Source organism: Cebus imitator, unplaced genomic scaffold, assembly GCF_001604975.1.
Source record: "Cebus imitator isolate Cc_AM_T3 unplaced genomic scaffold, Cebus_imitator-1.0 Scaffold220, whole genome shotgun sequence".
Lineage (NCBI taxonomy): Eukaryota > Metazoa > Chordata > Mammalia > Primates > Cebidae > Cebus > Cebus imitator.
This window is the reverse complement of record NW_016107535.1, coordinates 3,573,816-3,580,403: the sequence shown is the minus strand read 5'-3', so window position 1 is coordinate 3,580,403 and position 6,588 is coordinate 3,573,816. Positions and strand designations below refer to the sequence as shown.

The 6,588-nt window shown below is 37.5% G+C and overlaps 1 protein-coding gene and 1 long non-coding RNA gene across 2 annotated transcripts in view; both read right to left on the bottom strand.

Annotated features, from left to right (window-relative positions):
* Positions 1-6,588, bottom strand: part of LOC108318528 (interleukin-1 receptor accessory protein-like) — a 98,843-nt gene that overhangs the window by 29,031 nt on the left and 63,224 nt on the right. The gene's annotated exons all lie outside the window — the stretch shown is intronic.
* LOC119474238 overlaps positions 1,866-6,588 on the bottom strand; it is a 45,026-nt gene continuing 40,303 nt past the window's right edge. Inside the window, exon 3 of the long non-coding RNA XR_005203526.1 lies at positions 1,866-6,339. This is a non-coding gene — a long non-coding RNA (uncharacterized LOC119474238). The remainder of the gene's footprint in view (positions 6,340-6,588) is intronic.

The window sequence follows — 6,588 nt, the reverse complement described above, 5'->3', positions numbered from 1 at the left end:
TGCATGTTCTTCACATATACCCCAAAACCTAAAATGCAATAAAATAAATAAATGGGAAAAAAAAAAAGAGTAAATAAAAATGAAAATAAATTTTAAAACGTTCAGTTCCTACTTCTTATTTAGAGACTTGGCTTTACTTGTAACAACTGGGCAGAGGCAATTATTTAGTCATAGGCCCATTCTTCATTGCCATTTCTCACCCGTCAAATCACACAAATTCTTCATGGCCTAAATTGGACATTACACTTCAGGATATAGATGGCTGTCCTCAGTTTGAAGCAGCTTCTCTCACTTTGAAACCAATATAGTTGTTTCCCTGAATCTCTCTTATGATACTAACCACTTTGTGCCTTGCATAATTGTTACTTGAGCCCAATCCACTGCTAGATGGTGAGTTCAAAGAGAGGGCTTTAGTCCTGCTCATCCACCACAGTGCCCAGCACACAGAGTTTGGTAGATATTTGTTTCTAAATCGGGTAGCATGAGTGCTGTACACAGTGAAAACAGAGATCAGGAACTACACAGAAAGAAAAGTCTATGCTTCCTCAGAACTCTCTGACATAAATACTGTGCTATCTCATAGAAAATAATGTCATAGCTGATTTAAAGAATTGTTACCCATTTATTATATCTTTTCATTCATTCACTATTTACTGAGCACCTACTAAGTGCAAAGGCTTTGCTACACATTAAAGATACAGAGGTAAATAAATCTGCCTATTCTCATGGAGCTTTCATTCTAGAGAAGGTCACAGACTGATTAATTAAGTAGTTAAATAAATACGCAATTAACAACAATTGCTATTGGAATGATTACTATGAAAAAGAAGTATAGGGTATAAAGTGGATATAATAACAGGGATCTTACTTAGTCTGAGAAGTCAGCAATTAGGCAGGAGATGGGATGTTCCTTGATAAATCGACTTTTGAGCTGAGTGCACTAGAATGAAGATAGCCGGGCATGGTGGCTCACGCCTGTAATACCAGCACTTTGGGAGGCTGAGGTGGGCAGATCATGAGGTCAAGAGATCGAGACCATCCTGGCCAACATGGTGAAACCCCGTCTCTACTAAAAATACAAAAAAAGTAGCCAGGCATGGTGGCATGTGCTTGTGGTCCCAGCTACTCGGGAGGCTGAGGCGGAAGAATCCTGTGAACCCAGGAGGCGGAGGTTGCCGTGAGCCGAGATTGGGCTACTGCACTCCAGCCTGGTGACAGAGCAAGACTCCATCTAAAAAAAAAAAAAAAATGAAGATGAGGGGGGCTAAGTTGAGAGGAGAGTGTGTGAAGAAAGAACTTAGGTGAGAAAGGGAATAGTACATGTGAATTTCTGGAAGAACCTCAAAAACTTAATTGCCAGGGACAAGAACAGTGGAATATGAAGAAGCTGAAGACTGTAAGGGACTTAAATTTAATTCTAAGAATAATGGTAAATGCTTCCAGAGTTTTCCACAGAGGAGACACCTGATTTAATTTACTATCTGAAATAGGTAACACTGGTTGCTGTGTGAAGAATAAACTGTAGAAAGAAAAAGTGAAGGAGAAACAGCTAGTTAGGAAGTTGCTGCAGAAAAAATCAAGAATGTGCCAGGCATGATGGCTCACACCTGTAATCCCTGCACTTGGGAGGCCAAAGTGGGTGGATCGCCTGGGGCCATGAATTTGAGATCAGCCTGACCAACATGGTGAAACCCTGTCTCTACTAAAAATACAAAATTAGCCTGGGTGGTGGTGGGCACCTGTAGTCCCAGCTACTTGGGAGGCTGAGGCTGGAGGGCTGGAGAATCACTTGAATCTGGGAGGCAGGTTGTAGTGAGCCAAGATCACGCCATTGCACTCGAGCCTGGGCAACAAGAATGAAACTCCATCTCAAAAGAAAAAAAAGAGAGAGAGAGACCGAGAGAGAGAGAAGAAAAGAAAAGTTAAAGAATGAGATTATGTGGCTTGGACTAGGATACTTAAGATGGAGAGGAGCAGATAGAGCCACATGGAAAATGATCAAAGATAGATTGATCAAAAACGTAAAGAAAAAGAAAGGCAACTTGGTTCAGAGGCTCTTGAATCTCAAAGTATGGATTGCTAGTTTGTAAGAGCCAATAGCTAAGCAAATTAACAGATGTGGAAACAGATTCAGACAGGTTAAGTAGCTCGCCCAAATTCACACAATAAATTAGCAACAAAACTGAATTGCAGTCTCAACATCTTTTATATTCCTTATGTTATTCCTCATATTTATTTCTTTTAGAACCTAACTTTGACCTCTGCTTTGTTTTTCATTTTTAAAACACAGTATTGGTGCCATCCACGAGTCCTGGTGAATAGCAGGGGCCCTGATACAGTTAGACATGGAACAGATAATATATAAAGGAGTATGAAGTAAAGAACAGGGACTATTTTGCTCCTTATCATATCCTAATGCCTATCAAATACCTGGCTCACGGAAATACCACAAACAATCACTGTTGAATGAATAAATTTTATTTTCCCATCTTTCTTTAGTAAATATGTACCCCAAAACTTAAAGTATAATAAAAAAAAGAAAAGAAAAATACAATAGAAAAATAATACAAGCCTCAACTGATTTAGAGTCATCAAAATCAGGGAAGGTAGCAGAGAATCACAGAATCATAAACTGGTTGTAAAGCAACTGGTTTTGAAAAATAAGCTACAATCTACTTTTGAATTCTTAAACAACTGATATATAACTGAACATCTGAATTTTGCAAAAACTCTGATGGGCAAGGGTTTGCTCACATTTGGCAATATGGATTCTTGTAAGCAAGCACACACCTTCCAAGGTAAAAAGTCTCTATCCTAATCTCATAATACAGAGCACCAATTGGTGCTTACCTATCTGCCAAGTATGTGGTATCTGTTTCTAGGCTCATCTGACTGAGCATCTGCTTCCTTATTTGCTTTTACTGGTTACAGAAAACTTTAGATTCATTCTCTCACTGGATCTCCAAAACAGTTCTGTGGGGCAAGCAGAGCTGATATTATCAGCTTCATTTTATAGATAAGGACACTGAGAGTCACACGGAGCCAGGATTTGACTTGGGTCCAGGGTTTTCTTCTCTGCCTTATACATTGTGAATTACCCAGGGCATGTTTTGATCCAGAACATTTTCTGAGTTCCCATAGCACTGAGATTTATATTTGTTACACTAACAAAAAAGGAAACACTCAGATGCCCCTTTACTGAATCAGAGATTAAAGGGCTGAATCCTCTGAAGACCTCTGAATTCACAGTGACCTCTTCTGCTGTTTCTTTTAAAAAAACACCTTATTGAGGCAGGATTGACATAAAAAACCTGTACATATTTGATGTGCACAAAGTGATGAGTTTGAAGATACATACACGGACAAGAAACCATCATCATAATCTATGCCATGATCATATACATAACCTCTAAAAGTTTGCTCCTGCCCTATTATGTATTCATTTATTTATTAATTATTTTAGTGATTAGAACACCTTATATAAGATTTAATTTCTTAGCAAACTTTTAAGTATACAATACAGAAGTGTTACAGGCACTATGGTGTACAGTAGATTTCTAGGACTTACCATGCATAACTGAAACTTTGCATCCTTTGATTAACAGCTCTCCATTTCTCCCCCTCCTCAGCCTCTGGCAACCACCATTCTACTCTCTGCTTCTATGAGTTTAACTATTTTAGATTCTTCATATAAATAGCATCATGTAGTGTTTCTCCTTCTGTGCCTGGCTTACTTAAGTTAGCATAATGTCCTCCAGGTCCATGCATATGGCAGGATTTCCTCCTTTTTTAGGACTGACTGATATTCAATTGTATGATATAATGCCTTCTCTTTATCTATTCTAGAAAAACACTATGGAAGTGTTGCCAAATAATTAAAAATAAGAGTAGCATTTGATCCAGCAGTCCCATATCTAGACAGATATTCACTGGAGCTGAAATCAGCTGAGTATGAAAGTTGAACAGGAGATACATGAAAGCTGAAAAAAGTTGAACATAAGATGTGCACACGAGTTGTTCTCCATTTACACAGAGTGCAAATACCTCAAAGAGGTATATACTTCAAAATACTTCAAAAAGACATTTACAGTGGTACAGTTACCTTGGAAAATGTCAGTTTTTCAAAATATTAAGCATAGAGTTACCATAACTCAGTAATTCAACTTATAGCTATATACCCAACAAAACTAAAAACATACAAGTAAAAACTTGTACACATATGTCCATAGCAGCATTATTCATGATAGTCAAAATCTGGAAACCACACACAGGTCCATCAGAGATGAGTAATATTTATCAATTATGATTCAATTCAATGATGAATATTATTCATTACTAAAAAATAACATAGTGATACATGCTATATCATAGATGTACCTTGAACACATTGCATTAAGTGCAAACTAAATCAATCACAAAATGCCACATAAAATATCAACCCATGTATAAGAAATATCCAAAATAGGCAAATCTATAGAGACAGGAAGTAGACTAGTGGTTGCCTAGGGCTTAGGGAGGGGAGAATGGGTTGTGGATTTGGCTGCTAATCCTCAGGGCTTCCTTTTGGGGTGATGGAATGTTCTAAAATTAGATTGTTGTGATGGCTGCATGACTAATGTGTCTGTTTTTATTGCTTGCAATACAAGGAATCTTTAGAAAAAATATAAAATAAAAGATGTCCTCAGTAATAAAAGGGTAGATATCCCTTGGGTCTGCCAGGAGAAAAGAATCATGGGCTTGAGAACAGAGGACAAAACCTTGAGTTCTGGTTCTTCTACTTCCTATATGTAAAACTATGTCTAAACCACCTAATCTCTCCAGGCTTCTATTTCCTTATTTGTGAAATGAGAATAATAATATATTTTACAATGTTATTCTAAGATAAAATAATGTAAGCATTTTAATACTATAAAATGCTATTTGATATTATTCATCACTATAATGGTTAGTGAATATAATGGTTAGTGAATATAATGGTAATGTGAACTGTAGCTGGCACACAGTGTAAGCCTAACACAACGTATGTTTATTGCATAGAGAAATGAAGGAATGCCGATGGATAAAGGAGGAAGTACTCATTTGCTTAACACATGCATAACCATGCCTACACATATTGAAATGTTGACAACTAGCTTAGTATACTCTGTAGTACGGAGCTCTTAAAAGCAAAACCAAAAATAAACAAAACAGAAAGCTGCCTGTAATGAAGAGAAATGTTTAAATGAGTAGATAAAGCAGGTAAGAATCAGAGTGTATTGATAGGTTTCGGGCTAAGCATCTGATATGGTTTGGCTGTGTCCCCACCCAAATCTCATCTTGAATTGTAGTTCCCATAATCCCCATATGTCATGGGAGGGATCTAGTGGGAGGTAATTGAATCACGGTGGTGGTGGGGAGGGTTAACCATGCTGTTGTCATGATAGTGAATACGTCTCATGAGATCTGATGGTTTTATAAAGGGCAATTCCCCTGCACATGCTTTTTGGCCTGCTGGCATGTAGGACATGCCTTTGCTTCTCCTCCACCTTCCTCCATGATTTTGAGTCCTCCCCAGCCACATGGAACTCTGAGTCCATTAAATTTCTTTTTCTTTATAAATTACCCAGTCTCTGTTATGTCTTTATTAGCAACTTGGGAACAGACTAATACAGTATCCAATATTAGTAGACTGATGGAGGAAAGTGGGGAGTTGCTAATTTCAAATTCCAAGTATTTGGGTAGCTAATGCTTATTTTCTTGACATGACACACTAACAAATACAGAAAGATGAGCCATGGTTATAATGCAGGAAAATCTATGGCAATATCTATTTTCCCTCAGAAAGCTTCTAATTTAATAGTCTACCAAGGTCATTTCATGAATGTCGAAATTATCTCTGTGCTAGAAAAGTTATCACCATATCAATTTACAGATAGAAACAAAGAGCCAAGGCTTAAACTATCATACCTGTCACAATTGCCTCTTGCTTGCCATCCCAAGGATTACAACAGTTCAGATCTATATACTTTCTTATTTCTAAAAATTGTTACCCTTTACTTCTAAATACAAATTTAACTAGATTGAAATACAGTCAGATAATAAGTACTTTTATTTTTAAATTATTTTTAATTTCAACTTTTATTTTAGATACAAGCTACACATGCAGGTTAGTAAAATGGGACTATTGCATGATCCTGAAAGTTTGGGGTACAGATACCCGATAGGTAATTTTTCAACCTGTCCCCTCTTCCCTCCTCTCTCTAGTAGTCTGCAGTGTCTATTGTTCCCATGTTGATGTCCACATGTGCTCAATGCTTAGCTCCCTTTGTAGCAATATTCATGCAGTTGGAGGCCATAATCCTAAAGTAATTAATGTAGTAACAGAAGATAAAGTTATTTTAAAAGGGAGGGAAATAAACCCAAACATAATTTTACTTTTCAAAGATAATCATGGTTAAGATTTGGGTGTAGGCTGGACATGGTGGCTCACACCTATAATCCCAGTACGTGGGTAGGCCAAGGCAGGAGGATCACTCAGGAGGATCTCCTGAGGCCAGGCATTCAAGATTAACCTGGGCAACATGGCAAGACCCCATCTCCACAAAAAAA